The following is a 20167-nucleotide window of genomic DNA, read 5'->3' as shown; positions in this document are numbered from 1 at the left end:
AAACTCACCAAATAAGGGAGAACAGCATTTGTGTAATTAGGATGACATCATATTATGACATTTATCTATGCTGATTGATGACTACTTCCTAGGTAGTTAAGGAAGTGCCTGGCTTTTTTCAAGGAGGCAGGGAGATTATCTCTTTTTAGGTTGTTTGGAACAAGTTGCAGTAGTTGTTCATTGGTTTCAGGGAAACTAAAACTCTGAATCACCTGAGGTATTACTAAGTGCCATTGAAAACAATGGGACATAAGCTTGCCATGACTAATGCTTCATTTGTTTCGCTGGCCTTGTTCTCACAAATCGCTGATGTGGTAAACCTACGTGGATGAAACTGCATTATAGGGAAGGTGGGGGATCACAATTAACTCCTCCTCTAAACAGAGAAGAGGGAGAGATTCTTCTGACATGTCGAAAGGAAAGCCTCTAGAGGAAAGAATTTATTTCTTGAATCATAGAATTGGAAGAGACAACAAGGGCCATCAAATCTAACCCCTGCCATACAGGAACACACAATCAAAGCACTCCTGACATATGATAATCCAGCCTCTGTTTAAACACTTCCAAAGAAGGAGACTCCATCACTCTCCGAGGCAGTCAGAAAGTTCTCCCTAATGTTTAGGTGGAATCTCTTTTCCTACACCTTGAATCAACTACTCTGTGTCCTAGTCCTTGAGGCAGCAGAAAACAAGCTTCCTCCCTCTTCGACATGAAATCCCTTCAAATATTTAAACATATCCTACCCCCTTTGAAGACCAAAGTGAAAAAACAGAGGCTCATGTTACATGAAAAATAAACAGATATGAATAGGAATGGCTATAAATATTCAAAATATTAAGTGGACAGCTATGTTACATTTAAGAGTTGTATACAAAACAGTGATATGTCAAGAGAAAAACTTGTATATATATTTGGGTGTTGTGTTCTTCAGAGCACTTATACAGCAATCCTAAGCAGGTCTACTATGGCTCGTCTCATTTTATTCAGTGGGGCTTACTGCCATGAAAGTGTTCATTGGTTAAACACCTTAATCACATTGTATTTATCCAGTTATAAATTCCTTCCTGTGCCTACACGTGCTTTTAATTCAGTTTCAGGAGTGTGTTTCTTGTGTTATCACATAGTCTGGTTGAGCAGCAAGACCTAGTGAATCTTCTAACTACCATTACTTGTATTTTGGAAGATGAATGATCTTGTGGTATTTGAATAGGACAAGAATGAAAAGCACTATAACCTCATTCCTAATGGATTTATTACAGAGGATTGGTTCTGGATGTCTGGCGAATTTAATATATGTGTTCTAAATTGCTCAGGATACTGGAATAAAGGATACTGGAATACATACACACCCTTTTGGTACTAATACCACTTTAATTCAGTATTCACATATAATGACATTGTAAAATATTTAATTATGTGATATTACAACTATTTGGTACTGAAGATGGTACCCTGCTAAAGCCAATCTATACCCATTGTGAGAGATCTGCATTCAGTACTACTGAAAAATTTTTTTCTTTAAAACTTCTGCTGGGGCCTCTGAATTGGAAAAAAATATTGAGGGGTGGGGAGAGGGTTATTCCTTCTCTCCTCTTCTCTGTATTGGTTTCTCAACATAACTTCCTTTCCGTTCCCAGTCTGCTTTTTGCCTTATTGTAGCAACTCCTGAGTATTTTCCCCCAGCAGGACCTAATAGTAGCTTTTGGATATGAGTTGGGAAGCCAGACACAATGGCAAAGGCAGCCGGTTTCCTTCATAATAGTGGTGCTTCTGGTCAGCTATGGCCATTCTTTAGAGGAGAAACAACACATATCCCTCTGCAACAAGCAGACCACAGAGTCCATAGCAAATGCAGCAACACCCAAAGTCAGGCAGTGGCATCTGAAGACATTCCTCTGAGTACCACAAACAAGTGGCATCCATAGATTTGACTGCTATCCTTCAATGTCCCCTCCACAGAGTGACAAAGGACAGAGAGTAAAGACCCAATAATATATCAGTCATATTATAGAAATATGAAGGGAGTTACCAGTGAACACGACTCATCTGCTCAACAGCAGAGGCAGAACTGTAGATAATTTTAGACTTTATTGAACTGCAGCAGGGAAATAGTTGACAAGGCATCCAGTATGACCCTTGTTCCTTTGCAAGTTGCTCTGGAAAGCTGGGGTGCGGAGTAGGATGAGTCCTCTCCATTGCAGTATGCCTGTGAGCTGCATGGGCTTGGCAGACGGATAGTCACCTGAGTTTGGATGCTGCAGGAGCTGGGCTGTAACCAAAGAGATGGCAGCCCCATTTACCCAAATCTTCTTCCTGTTGAATCACTCCCTGCACAGAAGCTGAACAGAGACATTTTCATTGATCACAAGCAGCACAGTGGTCCTGACCACTGCTGCCATGTAAGTTGGGTTCCACTAGGGTTTGCCCTGTTCTTCCCACCCCCTGCTCCCCACCAGTGGAGGAGAATTTCGCCTGTCAAGATACTCCTCTTGTGGTGAATGTCATGACACCCATCTGTTGTGGGAATATGCACCCCAGCTGTATCTACTTCAACAGTTTTTGCTGCTAAAGAGGGCTCCAATCCTGCAATGTGCCATGGTTGTTTGGCCCACAGTTCCACTGAGTACACTGAAGCAACTTGCAGTCATCTCCAATTGTGCCCACTTCCCCAACCTGACAAGTTGCCTTGAGCTCTGTAAGGAAGAAAGATAGCAAATAAACGTTTTAGATAATAAAAAATTAAAAAAACTTTTACACACACACCTGTAAAACCCACCCTTGCTGATACTCTGATGGGCTTCCAGTTGGGTTCTGCTGGGCTGGCAAAAGCACACCCCCTTTGCTGGATTGTTCTGGAAATAACAATCTCTTGTTGCCATTTTTATGCCCTTTGACTGGTTTCCAGGGCAACAGAAGGGAGGAGGGTTATACATCTCAAAGGGACAAATAGAAGAGCTTGCTGGAGTTTTCCTATTTAGCCAATGGCTACAATGAATTTTGCATTGCATTTTTGCTAGGCTGCTGCAGTGCTAATGTAGATTGCAACAGTTTAGAGATGGGGGAGGGTGAAAGTGGCACAAAGGAACTCTTCTCAGTCTCTTTATCTGGAATTGGAAGCTTGGAGTCAGGGCAAATTTTTATGTAGTTACTTTTCACTCTTTCAGTTAAAAAACTATAAAAAGCGGGGGAAGCTGTAGAGCTTGGGTGAACCACTCAAAATTAGCAACTGGGAACAGTCTCAAGATGGAGTATGGGTGGTACTATGTGATCTGATTAGGTTAGACCACATCACAGCAAAATACATTGTAGGTTGCTAAAATACAGAAACAAGTCATGTCTATTCTACTTTTGAAAAATGTAAGTAAATCAGCAGTAATGTAGATCTGTCCCTATGTAATAGAAAATCAAAAAGTGGCTACATTCAATTTTTATAGGGCTGATCTTGCACATTATTCTAAAAATAGAAAAAATAGCATACATGGTAATGGAAATCCTGCTGGGCTGATCAAGTTAATATTTCATCATATTTTATTTAACACAATAGCTTGCTAGTGGCCATTGATCATCAACTGATGTTACTACAGCTAGCTGGAGACGGTTACTCAATAGCTTTTGATGGATTGGATAATTCTAAATGAGCATTTATGATCGGTGACTAATGAGTTGGAATATCCTACATTGGTGGTACTCAATGATTTGGGAGCCACATGTGGTACTTTGGCATGTAACTTCAGGTTAGTCATTTTGGCCACCAGCGTGATTTGTTGCCATTTTTGTGAGCCTTCTAGGGCTTCCATACTTCCTACTATAATAAGATGTATTCCACTGTCATGAACATCCGCTACCCGATTTCAGTGGAAAACCCAGAAGTGACTAGGATAGGACTAGAAATAGGATAGGACTAGAAATCTCAAGAAATCTTATTGTTTTATGATAAAGTTTCCAGTACCTAATAGTACTTCTGGGGATTCCTGGGGGTGATGTAGTGATGGCACTGAGATGACACACACCCTGGCCTGGATTGGGAGCATTCGACCCAGAGGGAGTGTACCCTTTTTGCACCAGAAGGGGGGGGGCAGCCATACAGGCCTGACTCTGAAGGGCTCAGTGGGTGGGTGTCACCAAGCCTGCCTGCCTCCATTCCATTCCAGTCCAGCCAATCAATCACTACAACCCACCACAGGAGCCTGGCCTGAGTATCTTGCCTCTCCTGGCTACCGGCTTCTGCTCCACATCTTCCCCACAGACATCACTAAAATGGCACAGGCTGGGCAGCTTCCTGTAAGAAAAAGTCAGCCAGCCCACCTCAGGGGCTGCTGTGCAGGGCTGGAGGCTGCCACCTCCTCACCTTCCCCCACTTGCCAGGGAGCCTTTGCCATCACCCCCCCCCCAATCCAGCCCTACAGAAACCGGTCAGAAGTAATGCCTGGTGGCAGTGCAAACCAGTGCTTCTCTGGGCAGGGTTGGCCACTTTGCAAAGACTATGGCAGCTAGATCTGGATTGTAGCATCTGTGTTCTGACTCAAGGACCTTTCACCTGCCAGCTGGTCCAGAAATCCCTGTGAGGGATGGTTTTAGACCCAGCTATTTTACTGGAGCATATCTACAGAAAATGGCACCCAGGGCAAGCACTTAAACCCCCCTCAATCCGTCAGGTCTTCCCCATCTTGAAAGACCAGCTCTCTGGTGGCCAGCTCTAACTGTTCCTTTTAACCAGGGGTAGACCAGCTCTCTGGAGGGCTGGTCTACCCACCATTAAGAAGAATGGGTAGAGGAGGCCAGGTCTACCCATTGCTTCTTAATGGTGGGTAGTCCAGCCTTCCGAGTAGCAGCAGCTTCCTTCTTTGCAAAATGGGTGGCCTGGGCACCCTAAGCAAGTAACTTTCAGGGCTCATGCCCTGGCTTGCCCCACCCTAAATACGCAGGGGCTACCCCCTACTGCCCCAAAATTCTATGCTGCCCCACTACCATCCCAAAATTCCTCACTGTCCCCATGATACTTCCATGGTAGTGGCCACTTGGGTATCCCTGTTCTAAACCATGGTTGAATCCCAGTTTTTGAGGAGGAAACAAACTCCAGTTGGTCCATGAACCCACAACAACAGCAAAGTTGCATTTGATTAACATCTCCTAGACAAGGCAGGCTTTAGTCACACGCTCTGAGTGTGAAGGTGGGAACAGCATAGGGATATTTGATACCCATAAGGAACAGATATGTGTTGTGACATCTGAATGTAGCTGCTGTAAAAAAAAATGCAGTGGGTTCCAACAAAAATTGCAGGATGTGGCATGATAAGCCTTAAGTAAAAAGTAAATTCCCAGTCTGAAGAGACTGAGAGTTTGTTTTAAAACATGGAATTATGTGTTGAAAACACATTAAATAAAAAAGCCCCAAGTTTCAAACCTGTAGGACGCTCCAAAGGTACATGCCTATTTATATTAGTTTTCCTTCACATAATTGCAAGTTAAACACACAATAACAGCCACAATATATTTTATCACATTTGTAGGCTTGTGCAATTAATTAATTTTAAAATTTTAATGTAAATATTAGGAAATCAGTTTATGCTTTTTTACATAGCCATAGTTCTAATTCTTTGTTGAGGGCCATGCATGGAACAGAGAAATTACCTTTTAATGTGTATTATGTATTCAAATGGCTTTCTAGTAAGCTGAATGGAACAAAGTGAAGGGACTCATTAATTTTAATAAGCTATTATTGTCACTTTTACATGCTGGGGGAGAATATATACATGGTAAAATAGCTTCAAATCAGTAAGCTATCAAGGAGGAAGCCCCTTCAGCAGTTCTGGCTGTTGTATTTGTCTGAATAACAGTATCACTGTGCTGCAGAACCAACCTTCTGAAACTCTATGCAGGGAAACCCTCTGTTCCAGTTTACTGTACATGTATAGTGCAGTAGCAAATAGTAAGCTGAATTATGTGGCTGCTCAGCTATAAGCTGCTGTTTTTATGCAGGGCCATGTGTTTAGGACCTTGTTTCAGAGACTTGAGCATTGTTTCTTCCATGGTTCCCGTCAACTCAGATTTGATGAGTAGCTCTTTATAGAAGCCACTAAGGGTCCAGTGGGTTATATCATGTGAATGAAATATATTGAAATTTGCACAAACACACCCAGAAGCTGTACCACCTCTGGATCCGGATCCATGTTCAATAGGTTCAACAGAGAATCTCCTGGCTCACAAAACATTTTTCTACCTGAAAACTGCAGAGCAGGTAGCGCCAGCAATTCAAATTCAAAAGGCAGGGCAGAGACGTTCATTCAAGCTGCCACCCAAAAACAACAGCCAATCAGAATGTGGGACACCGGGGAAGTTTGCGCATGTACAAATATGCTTGTGATGTAAATACAAAAGACCCAGGCTTGTGCAAAACAAACTGGAGTATTTCCTCCTATTCTTCACTCAATTCCTTCACAGAAATGGGCAGCCATGCAAAGGGAGAAATCAAGATAAAAAAGACCAGGACTGCAAGATACCGATTGCAACCCAGTATAATTGTGCTGTGCAGAAATGGCACTAGACTCAGTTGGGAGTGGTTTTACACCCAGCTATTTTATTGGAGAATCAGGTTGGTAGGGTAGAAAACAGAGCAGTTACATCTCATTTGGAAGGAGATATCCTTCTTGAACCCAAGGAAACAATTAAGAAGTTTCAAGTAGTACAAAATGAAGCAGCCTGGCAACTTCATAGGGGGAACTGGCTGCTTGGCACATGTAATGCCTGTTTTTGAAAATTGCATTAGTTGCCAGTTTGTTTCTCAGTTCAGTTCAAGCTGCTGTTTGCTTTCTTAAAGTCTTTCATGGCTTAGAACTGCATATCCGCAGAACCACCTCTCATATATTAACCCCATATGATAGTTCTACTCCTCTGACCACCACATATTGGTTATTTCCACCTGCAGGGCAGTTAGGATGATCACTGCTTGAACTAAAACTTTTTCAGTGACTTCCTTTATCGTATGAAATAGTCTTTCTTAGAAACACATCTTGTCATGACATACCTATGAAGTTGCCAGACATAGATGCGAGCAAAACGTTGGGAGCAAAAACTACCAGACCCTGGCCACACAGCTCAGAAAAACAACAAATAGTTCTTAGAAACACTTCCACTTTGTTGAGACTCTATAAGCTGGGCGAGGTGGAATTATTTAGGCAGGCTTTTGACGCTGCCACTGAATTTTCAAGTGCATACGTTTGTTAAGTTTTCGTGATTTCTTAATTGTATATTGTTTTTATTATCAGTGAACTCACCTTGAGTTTAGTGTTGGAGAAAAACAGGCTAAACGTGTCCTAAATGAATATGATATGCAAATAGGGCATGATATAATTGAAAGAACATAATATGTCATCTCAAATGCAAGAGGTGTACAATAATTGCATGTGTAAAAGTGAAGTGTTGACTCTCTCTTTTTCAGCACAAGGGAAAAAACTAAAAGTCATTATTGGGCAGTGTATAGTGATTCTCCATATGAAGCTAGCAGAACAACCTATGGACCATTTTACAGAGATGGATAGATTACTAATACCCATATTTAGCTAGGCTTAGGTACTCCAACGAAATAATGACTTTTCATGGTAGTCATGATTATAGTTGGCTTCTAGACATAATATTTGCCACATGGCAAAGTGCTGGAAAAAATATTGTGTGGTGTTCTAGAATGTCACCCACTTATTTGTGGTAGCTGTTCAAACCCTTTCTTAATCTGATAATAATGACATGGTGGTTTGCCATTAAGGCACTTGCTGCCTACACATAAATTCTCAGATAATATTCCATACTGCATTCTGCATTCCCCAATGACTGCACATAGCACATTTGGGGGCAGGGGTTGTTGATGATCTGCAGAGTAGGGAAGTACCATGTATGCCACCCTGAGCTCTAAGGAGTAAATAATAATATGTAGTAAATAGTAAAAATTTGATAGTTAGCCTGGCCCTACTGAGTTTTACATATGCCAAAAAAATAATACTAAAACCAGGGGGCATACATTGAAAATGCTGGGGGGAAGAATTAGGACTAATAAAAGGAAACATTTCTTCATGCACCACGTGATTGGTGTTTGGAATATGTTGCCACAATCTTGATCCTCATTAATCTGAAATTGCAAATGCCTTAGCAGACCAGGTGCTTGGGAGCAACAGCAGCAGAAGGCCATTGCTTTCACATCCTGCATGTGAGATTCCAAAGGCATCTGGTGGGCCACTGTGAGTAGCAGAGTGCTGGACTAGATGGAGTCCGGTCTGAGCCAGCAGGCTTGTTCTTATGTTCTTATGTTCTCATGGATTATCTCACCATGGTAGTAAGTAGAAGGGAGGCAATTTGTCAGTTCTGCAAAAGACAAGCAAATTGAAATAGGCATCTGTTTCTCAAGGTAAGTCCAAGGTGTGTTCCTAATGGTTCAAAAATATAGTCAGTATTTGTAATACTGTTTTTCATTTCAATATTTTAATGACATTTTCAACTAAGCCCTGGTTGCTAGTGCAATTCAAATTCTGGTACAGCATCAGAATAGCTATATTTTTCTCAATAGAGAAAAAAAAAGCCCCCCCCCCCCCCCCCCGCAATCCAACTCTAAGGAGATGACAGCATGCCATCTTTGTCTATCACAAAATGATAGCAATGCCTCCGTTTTAGCATTATAGCAGACACTGATACCACCATTCTTTTCTGCTATCATCCATGGCCAGCTCTTCCCTGCCCTTGCCCCGCTCTAGCGCAAAAGTCACGCCAGAAGTACTCTCACTTTTCGTGGGGAAAGCGAGAAGCAAAGGTGGAGCAAGAGGAAGCACTTTGGGACAAGAAATCTTGCCCTGGCGCGCTTCCTCTCTCCGTGTGCCTCAGGGAGGAAGTGCATCAGGACAAGATTTTTTTTGCCCCAGTGTGCTTCCGCTCAGTGGTGGGATTCAGCAGGTTTGCACCATTTTGGCAGAACCGGTTGTTAAAATGGTGCTTGTAAACAACCAGTTGTTAAATTATTTGAATCCCACCACTGCTTCCACTCCTGGCATGTGCCAGGGAGGAAGTGCATCAGTATAAGATTTCTTGCTGCGACGCACTCCAGCTACCAGCACTCTCCAGCTGCTCCATGGAGTTAGCCCCTGTTCCCACTTACAGAACTGGTCAAGGGAAGGAACAAAGACATCATAATAACTTTTGCTTTATAGTTAACCGTGGCATGCCTGGGAGGAGGCATGTGTTTATTACCCTCCTGGGAGTTCAGTAGATAGGGTTTGAATCGTCTCCTCCCAAGACTTACTCTTGACAGGGCAACTCACAAGAAGGGACGGATGGCTATTCCAACCATATGAACTAGACATCACTGCAGACTAAACCTGCAGAGAATTTTGTCTGTTGAAGTTGGTCACTTCCTGTGAAAGATTTATGGACTGAGTGCTTCAGGGCTAACATTCTCTAGCTTTAGAATTTTACATTTCAGCAGTTAGGCAGATCAAGAGTAATGATAAAACCAGTTGCATTCTGACTCTGTACCACCTTTTTGAAGTCAGGATTGAAAAAGAATATTCACTGAACCTTTGAATAAATTTATAATGTAAGCCAGAAATGTTATGTAATAAAATTTATTTATTTATTGAATTTAGTATGCCACCCACCCCCAAAGGGTTCTGGGCGGTGTACAGCATAATCAAACAATAAAATCACAACAAACAATAAAATCATTATTAAGCCAAAAAACAGAATGAGACTACAGATGGAGATAAAACTTCAGTCAGAGTCATCTTTACAGGTGCAACTGACAAAGCTGAGTGTGAAAAAAGGGAGAAAAACAAGATAAAGCTATAAGTGTGAGGGAGATTAAAGGAACAAAGTACTGCCTGAGTGTGCACTTCATTTATCTTCTGGGATTAAAAACTATGGAAGCAAACAAAAATAGATTTAATGATTTCATTGTGAGATCAAAAAAACACTGATCCATGTCAAGAACATGCATGGTGTCATGGGAGTGTAATAGTTTAAAACCAGAATTAGCAGAATAGTTGCAACAGGTCTAGACTGGGATTTCCTTGCAGAGTCATCCAGGTGGTGTGTTTGCCTAGGTAATAACTGGCTTCACGCAGTGGCAAGTTTCTACAATGTTATAAGCACCTAGATTTAGAATGAGCATTGCACTGGTTCCTCAGAAAGGCGTACTATGCACTGCTGGAACTGAAGTTTGGTCACTGGATGCTGATGTAAAAAGTATTCAAAATAATAAATTACTCAGAAGTTTAAAACCAACTGTTGTAATGAGGAAATCTGCCTCCAGACATTATCCATCATGTTTGGAGAGAGTTTTCATTGTAAGTGATAGAGTTATTGTACACTCAAGGAGAAAACCTGGCAAAGGACAAAGTATTTTTATGTCCGCCTAGGTTAACTTAAAGAGCCATACAAAACTAACATTCCATAATCAGGTGGAAGGCAAGGCAACTTACTTGCAAAAAAGAGCACTTTAACCTGGGATGCTTTGTAATTCTAACAGGACAAAACATGCTTTCATGAGTAAAAGTACATCAAAGAATACTTTAAGTTCATTAAGATGGTATTAAATAAAACCTTGTGAGTATCTTGCTTTCAGGTTTCATTATTTGTGGAGGAAGCATGCTATACTCTGTCTCACAAAAAGAAGTTAGTAGATTGTGTATTCCTTTTCCACAAAATTCAACATGTCAAACGTCCTTTGTTGCAAAATGCTCTGCCTGGGACCTAGTGCCTACCTTGCCCTACTCCCCCCATATGTTTGATGATAGTCATTCAATAAATGCTTGTGTATCAAAGTACCGTGTTCTATAATGCACAAAACAATGGTTTTGATAAAGACTGCATATAAAAATGAATGGTATTTCTCATATTTGTTTGGAACTATATTCTAATGTGGAAGCATATAATTTTCCCAACTGCTGTACCTCAACTGACTGTACTAACATCTGTATCTGAGACAGCGTGTACATCTCTCAAAAAGAGTCCGGCACAGCAATGCATATCATTTTCTGTTTGTGTACAAAACTGGCATGAACTTACAAACAGCAAGATGGCAGGAGATCTGCGTTAGAGCCTCAGTGGAAGCCTGATTTGTTTAAAAAAACAGATGAACAGAAGGAGAACTCACAGGACAGCCTTTTTATTATTAAAGAGAGTAACTAGAATTACATGATAGAGAATGTTTTATCATAGGCATCTTGGCAGCCACAGCAACTAGTTTCTACAGGACCCCACCCCTTATGTCTCATCACCGGCACTATGCCAATCAATCCTCACCCAAAGTGAGCAACATATGAGGCTGCATTCAGCCCTTGAGTTAGTGGGTCCTGGGATTAGCAGTGAGAACTAATTTTCATAAACATGTTTGTTGGCTATTTATTCATTAATCTTAAAATATGAGACAAAATATGAGACAAAATATGAGACAAAATGAGTATTGACCGGTTGTAAAGATATAAATACTGGGGATAATATTGAAAAAATGGGGACGGTCTTTTTAAAGGACTTTTAACCATTTTTTTTGGTGAAAAACTCCAGAAATTTTGGAAAATGCGGGGGGGGGGCGCACCTCATGTGAAATATTTAAGTGGCTTCCATTGGTAGATCAGTGGTATTCAAGCCATAAATTTCCTCCCAGTAAATGCTCTTTATGTGAGCAAGGCAGATGCATGAATAAATACACATGATTGCTACATTATACTTAGTAATACTTTTCATTCTGGAACAATCTGCATGCTTTACAATTTGCGATCCATTAAACTAAACAACCCTACCAGATGTTTGGCCAAACACATGTGTATCCATATCCCATTGTTACGATCCCAAGAAACCAGGAAGGGAAAGGAAGCTAATCCAGTCCTCCAGATAGTCCTCACATAGGGTTGCCAATCTCCCAGTGAGTCCTGGTGTTCTCCTGGAATTATGGCTGATCTCCAAAGTATAGAGATCAGTTCCCCTAGAGAAAATGGCAGCTTTGGAAGATGAACAGTATAGCATAACATCCCTGCTTACTGTTTCCTAGGGGTCCATGGAATCTTTTCTATGGCACACCTCAAAAGGTCAGCAGGAAAAAAATTAGGGGGAAATGTGGGGCATCCACATCAAGCTGTCACATGGCAATTTCCAGCTAAAATCAGAAGTGACATCCTGACATTAGGGGCAACACTCTAGGATTTGCCAAAAGCTCCATGGTTAAACCTCCATGGTTTTTCTGCAGAAAGTGATATCACAAGCTGGCATCCTTATGCCAATAAAGGTTATGAAATGAAATGAAAAACAAGCTGGCATGGCATAAGTGCCCCTGTGCCTGCCCCATCTTGGAGGTGTCAGGTGGCATTCTGGAACCCCTATCTCCCTCCTCTTCCTAAATTCTGCTCTTTCCAATCTCTACCCCAAATCTCCAGAAATTTCCCTACCCAGTGTTGGCAACCCTAATTTCAGTATATGGATTCTGAGCTATGTACAACTTAGTGAGATGGGCAACCTTGCATAATGCTAATTTTTCAACTGAAAATACTACCCATGTGTAATTTTACAGAGTATAGTTTGGGAACAAGTAAAAAACATACTATGAATGGGATTTATCCATCTTTTCTGAAGGCTAATCACTCCTGCTTTCAATTGTGTAAATATGGGCTGTAGTGGGGGTGGGGAGGGAGACTTTAGGAGGTGGCAAAGAGCAACAGTAAATATGCTGTTAAAAAAGAATAAAGGCAAATTGTTTTGTAGAAATACAGTGTACACTTCGTATTGCATTTTCACTCTGAACATTGAAACTGCTATGTTGGGGTAGTGAGGGCTGTAATGACCATTATTATATGTTGGCTCACACTTCCTTCAAGGAGTGCAGGGCAGCATACTTGGTTCATTTCTTCATCTTACAACAATTTGTGTGACACAGTAAGTTGGAGAGTTTGTTAGGCAGAAAGTCACCCAGTGATCTACATGGCTAAATAGAGATTAAACTCCAATACAAATCTGACACTCTACCACAGGGGTCCCCAAACTTTTTAAACAGGGGGCCAGTTCACTGTCCCTCAGACTGTTGGAGGGCCGGACTAAAAAAAAACTATGAACAAATTCCTATGCACAAATGATTGTAAAATGTTTGATTTCACCTTTCAGCCTTTCTGTCATGGTCTATTTTTAGAACAGTGACCAAAGTATGTCAAGTACAGGGTGGGCTCCAAATATTGTTGGGGAGGCTGTGGAGTACCTTCCCCTGTAAAAAAAAAAAGCAGAACTTTCCCAATGAAGCATTCCATCTAACCCAGGATTAGGTATCTTCCTGGGTTCTTCCTCCCTAGCAGCCAGCGAGCGATTCACCAGCCTGGCTGATGCCAATGGGAGTGAGGCGGAACAGAAAGCCTGAGAGCAACACATGGAGTAGCCGAGAGGGAAGGGTGGAGCAGGAGTTGCCACGTGTAAGGTTTCCAACTCTGGGTCAGAAAATTCATGGAGATTTGGGGGTGCCATCATGTAATTGCAATCAACAGCCGTTGGGGCCAGTTCCTCCTCTCCCTGGAGCCCCCACTGCACATGAATGGAGCCATCACCGCCATGCCTGGCGGGCCGATAAAATGCCTTCTGTGGGGCTGCTGGGCCACATTTGGCCCCCGGGCCATAGTTTGGGGACCCCTGCTTTACCACAATAGCTGTCCATTCCTTTTGCATTTTTCTTGCTGAGACCATGATGATCTATTCTATAATGTGTCAAGCTGAAAAGGATGTTTTGATCAATTACTCTCTAATCGCCTGGATCCTAGTTAGCCCAGAGAGTGTCGGTGGCCCTTACAGAACTTCTTAAAATTTAACATTAGCCAATGAGGCCCTGTTTCAGATTCCTACTTTTATCCAGGCCAGACTGATTTTCACAAGAAGCAGGACCTGAAGATCTGGCATATTCTTCCAAAGGATTTCTGCTTATATCATTGCCAGCATTCTGCAAACAAGAAAAGACATTCTTGGGCTGTATTCAGATGTTTGTATAATTACTGTTTGTACACCACAAACAAATGAGGACTTCTAAACAGACTCTGGGTAGTTTCATATGTCTGCTATACAAAATATATTTAGTTCAGCAAAACACAGTTTCAACTATAGGAGTGCCAACTTCAGGTTAGGAAAATCCTGGTGATTTGGAAGGTGAATACCATAAGAGGATGTGATACCCTCTGACCCTTTCCTCCAGCAGAACAGATCTCTGTAATCTGGACCACCATTTTAATTCTGGGAGAAGGCTGGCAACCCTATTAAACTATACTCTTTTCCACTAAAAAGTTAAAGTGTGGTCAGTTATGGTGCAGCAGAAGAGGAAATAGTATGCTTCCACATTAGAAAATAGTTCCAAATGAATATGAGAATTATCATTCATCTTTAAGTGTTGCCATTATCAAAACCATTATTCTGTGCATATTTGAACATGGCTTGGCAGACGTGGGGAGCAGGAACCTGCTAGGGGGAGAAATCTTTAGGCTGCCTCACTGATGAGGTGTGAGGCAGTGGAGGCAGCAAGACTCAGTGGGCAGGGGAAACAGGATGAATATAAAACTTTAATATTTTCTTGGAAGAGAGAATAACTGAGTAATCATGCCATCTGATTGTAGCCTTATGTTGTTATGTTTAGGGTTTACAAGGCTTTCTAAATAAAAGTTGAAAAGTGACATAAATAAATTCTTGGTGATTATTTGTGCCTGTGATACATTGCTATTCAGTTCAGAGCTGTTCAATAATTCAGACTGTATTTTTGTAAAGGGGATTTGGGATTTGTTAAATAGGGATGTGGCAAAATGGGATGGTGCAGAGGCACACTTTTTGTTAAGGGAATTGGGATGTACTCTAAAGGGTCTGTGGAAAAAAAATCCCCTCCACAGACACATGGCATTGTTAATTGGATGTGTTATGTTATTTATGTCATTGTTATCTGAGTGTGTTCGAGTTGCATGGCGTAGTGGTTAAGTTCTTGCACTGCCACTCACACGGTCAGGAGTTCGAGCCCCCTGTGCGTCAGATATCCTGGCAGCTGGCTCATGGTCAACTCAGCCATCCATCCATTTCTTAGTCGGTAAATGAGTACCTAGCTCATCGCTAGGGGGTAAAGAATAGCCGGGGAAAGCAATGGCAAACTACCCCACAAAAGCGGCTTGCCTATAAAATCACTGCTCGCAGTGGTACCTCAGGGTCGGACACGACTGAAGGGAAAACTTTACCTTTAAAAAAAAATCTGAGTGTGTAGTTCAATTTTATAGCATTGTTTTGTATATATTATACTTGTATTTATTGTTATTACACTTTAATAATTCACCTTGAATTATTAAATAAATGACTAAAGGAATTTACTGAACGCTATCAATATACTTTCATTTTTAAAGTATTCCAATTATTCCCAAGTATCATCTGCTAAATCATTCCAATTATTACTAAGTATCATCTGCTAAATCATTTTTATAATATTTTTATTAATTTTCTCAAATATAGTTTAAAACATATTTAAAAATATAGAAAGAGGATAAAGAAAATACAGTAACTCATAAACTCTGTCTTAGCTCTAATACATTGGATCTTAGAATTACAACACTAATATAATTTAGAGAGAACATTGCATAGTTTTAAAATTCATTACCTTCTAACCTTTAGTTCCAACACAACAATAAGTGTCTAGTAAGCAGTTATTTATAATTTAATCGATAACAAATTGATATTCTTATTGTTCTTACATAAGCAATTCCACCTCATAAAAGAAATACAGTTCCCATTTCTTATCAAACTCCTGTTTCAACCATCTGTTTACAAGATCTGTTAATTTGGCCATTGTAGCATATTCTCTATCTTCCCAGAGTTCTGTGTTAAGATCTCATCATCTGCTAAATCATGAAGAATTCACGTTGCTTCTCCAATTCTGTTTTGCATGATGAGCACTCAACAGGAGTGGCTGGATTACAGCGTAAAACAAACCCGTGTGAACCATGTTGTGTCACATTACACTGTAATCTTGAAATCCAGTAATTACAGGGTTGATTGTCAATAGACATAGTTTAAAGCTGTGAAGTACTATATTTAATTTTTAAAAAACTCAGTCCTGTCATTTCATTTATGCGGATTTGCAGATTTCTGATAAAATGTGGAGTTTATGGTATAGCATCTAATTTTAAATAGGGAAGTGTACCCAGTATAGTGGAGATTGGTGTTTTTTGTGGTTTTATATTTTTTATAAACAAATTCCATTATGATGCTTTTCATTAAGGTGCAGGCAGACATAAATTATATTAGCATGCACAGGGATTAGTTGTAGAGGAATCTTCCATAGGATCTCAGAAGCAGGAAATATCACTACAGTGGTGTAGTGGTTAAGAGCTCTAATCTGGAGGAACTGGGTTTGATTCCCCACTCTGCCGCCTGAGCTGTAGAGGCTTATCTGGGAAATTCAGATTAGTCAGTTCACTCCAACACATGCCAGCTGGGTAACCTTGGGCTAATCACAGTTCTTCTGAGCTCTCTCACCTCCACCTACCACGCAGGGTGTTTGTTGTGAAGGGGGAAGGGAAAGGAGTTTGTAAGCCCCTTTGAGTCTCCTATAGGCACTCAGAGCCCTCTCTGTGGGCACACATGCACAGAGTTCATCATGTGGGGGGCAGAAAATCACCTCCCCCACATATCTAGGCTGGCCTTGCTTCTGAGTAAACCCTCCAAGGGTGATGATTCACCCATTCGAAGTATTGTGCAGTTACTTCACCAAGCTTACTGCCGAGTAACGCGTGCCTTCGAGCTAACCATTTTTTCTAAATGAAAACCTCAGTATTCAGGTTAAATTGCCATAAATAAGTGGGTTTTGGGTTGCAATTTGGGCACTTGGTCTCAAAAAGGCTCACCCTCACTGTTCTAGGCCTAGGGTTGGCAAACTGCAAGTGGGACTAGGAGATCTCCCAGAATTACAATCGAACTCCAGGTGACAGAGATCTGTCCCTCTGGAGAAAATGGTAGCTTTAAAGGGTGGATTCTGTGACATTATACCTTGCTGAAGTCGTTTCACTGCCCAAACCCTACCTTCCTCAGACTTCAGCACAATATTTCCAGGAATTTTCCAACCTACTGATGGGAACACTAGGTGTGGCCCCAGTGAGTCCTCTCTTAAAGGTCAAAATAGGCCTGAAAAGGCCCTTCCCCACCCCCTTGCCTTCTACTCCCAGAAAGCGCAGCTTGCAATGCTATGGCTACCTAACAACAGCCATTGAGGGAGTTGGTTGCTTAAACCAACGGTCACTCCTTTTACAATTCAGGTTTTTCAAACATTCCAATTTTTAAAAAAGGATTTCATATTTTTCTGCAAATCTGGGCCCCCTTTCAGGTTTGTAGAAAAATCAACCTTGACCCTTCACAGCTCCAGATTAAAGTATCCAAAGGCTTGGCCAACTTTGCTATTAGAATATAAGATGTATCATCTGAATAACATCTTGTACGCTATCCTGTGGAGTAATTATTTTCTTTCGCTTTGTTTTTCACTCACTTTATCATATTTGTTTAGTCTGGACATCATTTGCAGACTTTTGTCAACCTCTTGGCTTGAACAGTCATTGCACTGAATTGCTAAATATATCCTAGCTTTCATGAACATCCAACATTTACGTGGTCATCCAGTTTAAGGGAAAAATAATCCTTAACTTCAAACTATTTATATTGCTATTATCTTTGTTTTTTTGTATATGAAACAGTTGTTTTGCACTGCTCTTAGAGGACCTGGTGATCTTTTCCTTGCCAAAAACTGTGAATTCACTTGTGATCAAATAATGTCTCTGTATCTGTTTGCACTGAGTTCTCCCTAGTATGCATACATGAAAGTTGTTAATCCTCTAATAATATTCATTATTGTTATTGGCTGATCCACTATTTAGAAGTAGAAATATAGAAAAATATAGATATGCCTAAATGTCACTGGAATCAATGGAACATAAGCATACATATTTGCCAACACATCAAAAAACATAAGTTATTTAGAGAAGTGGTGACACCCTCACCTAGATCTGTTAGGAAAGTGTGATCATGCTTTGAATTTGTGTCAGGTTCAAGTGCAGAATGTACTGCACTGCTGTGGCCAGATTCAGAGTTAGGTGCCAGAAGCAAAGTTAAAATAGGCAGGGATCAAGTCCAAACAGCAAACAGGATCCTGTGGGCTACTGAACCTGCAAAGCCTTTGTCTATCATCTTCAAGGCCTCTTTGAGGATGGGAGATGCGCCACAAGACCAGAGGAGGGTGAATGTTATCCCAATTTTCAAAAAAGGGAGGAAGAATGACCCAGGAAACTACAGGCACTTCCCTTTCCCTATAGCCCTCTCCCCAGTCAGTTTGACCTCGGGGCCAGAAATTGTTACTGGAGCAGATTTTAAAGCGTCAGTCTGCAAGCATCTGAAGGGCAACATGATGATCTGGAGAAGTCAACAAAATTGCAATGCAAACAGAATGATATAGTGGGAAAAACCAGGAAACTTTTTATAAGGCATTTGACAGGATCCCATATGATGTTCTGATGAGTAAATTGGATGTCTGTAGACTGGGCTGTAGGACAGTTAGTTGGATGGAAGCTGTTTGGAGAATGGAACCCAAAGAGTAGTTATAAATGGGGAGGAGAATGTTGGTTTAGTTATACTATGGCCCATTGTTGGAGCCCATTGAAATTTTAGATCTGTTAGTCACCATCAGTAGTTGTGTGATTATGATGATAAATTTGATTTTAATTTTTTGCTAGTGCTCATTGTTACAATTTAATTGCATATTGTGTAGCTTTATATATTGTAACTATGTCTGTAAGTCACTCTGAGCTTGTCCTTTGGCTGGGAAAAGTTGGCTGGTAAATGTATTTATTTATTTATCTATTAATTTATTTATTAGTTTTATATGCCGCCCTCCCCCAAAGGGCTCTGGGCGGTGCACAACATATAAATCGAAGTAGAGCACAGTTTAAAACATAACAAATACAGCTATAATAACATATATATGGCTCTAAAGGATTAAATAGTTAAATTTAATAAACATAAGAACATAAGAACATAAGAACAAGCCAGCTGGATCAGACCAAAGTCCATCTAGTCCAGCTCTCTGCTACTCGCAGTGGCCCACCAGGTGCCTTTGGGAGCTCACATGTAGGATGTGAACGCAATGGCCTTCTGCGGCTGTTGCTCCCGATCACCTGGTCTGTTAAGGCATTTGCAATCTCAGATCAAAGAGGATCAAGATTGGTAACCATAAATCGACTTCTCCTCCATAAATCTGTCCAAGCCCCTTTTAAAGCTATCCAGGTTAGTGGCCATCACCACCTCCTGTGGCAGCGTATTCCAAACACCAATCACACGTTGCGTGAAGAAGTGTTTCCTTTTATTAGTCCTAATTCTTCCCCCCAGCATTTTCAATGAATGCCCCCTGGTTCTAGTATTGTGAGAAAGAGAGAAAAATTTCTCTCTGTCAACATTTCTTTCTACCCCATGCATAATTTTGTAGACTTCAATCATACCCCCCCTCAGCCGCCTCCTCTCCAAACTAAAGAGTCCCAAACGCTGCAGCCTCTCCTCATAGGGAAGGTGCTCCAGTCCCTCAATCATCCTCGTTGCCCTTCTCTGCACTTTTTCGGGATCTCCCTCAATATCCTTTTGAGATGCGGCTACTCATTGTGAACTGGACACAGTACTCCAAGTGCTGCCTCGCATCCACTGCTTTATATATAAGGGCATGACAATCTTTTGCAGTTTTATTATCAATTCCTTTTCTAATGATCCCCAGCCTAGAGTTTGCCTTTTTTCAACAGCTGTTATGCATTGAGAGTTGACATTCCCATGGAACTACTTTCAACTAAGACACTTAAATCCCTTTCCTGGTTCTACAGACTGATAGCACTGGACCCCTGTAGCGCAGTATGTGAAGCTTTTCTGGATTTTTTTTTGCCCCCCTATGTGGCATCACTTTACATTTTGGCTACATTGAACTGCATTTGCCATTTCTGGAGCCCACTCCACCTAATTCTATATCAAGGTCCGCTTTGGAGCTCTCAATCCTTTGTGGTTCCCTCACCACCCTACATAATTTGGTATCAATCTGCAAACTTGGCCACCACGCTTACTCCACCCCTACTTCCAGGTCATTTGTGGTGAATAGGTTAAAGAGCACTGGTCCCAAAAC

General features: G+C 41.1%; 1 protein-coding gene across 1 annotated transcript in view; it reads left to right on the top strand.

Moving 5' to 3' along the window:
- The window catches only part of ABTB2 (ankyrin repeat and BTB domain containing 2), a 213728-nt gene that overhangs the window by 2192 nt on the left and 191369 nt on the right, over positions 1-20167 (top strand). The window lies entirely within an intron of this gene.

Source organism: Sphaerodactylus townsendi, linkage group LG02 (assembly GCF_021028975.2).
Source record: "Sphaerodactylus townsendi isolate TG3544 linkage group LG02, MPM_Stown_v2.3, whole genome shotgun sequence".
NCBI lineage: Eukaryota > Metazoa > Chordata > Lepidosauria > Squamata > Sphaerodactylidae > Sphaerodactylus > Sphaerodactylus townsendi.
The sequence above is the reverse complement of the archived record's forward strand: the minus strand, read 5'-3'. Positions and strand labels throughout refer to the sequence as shown.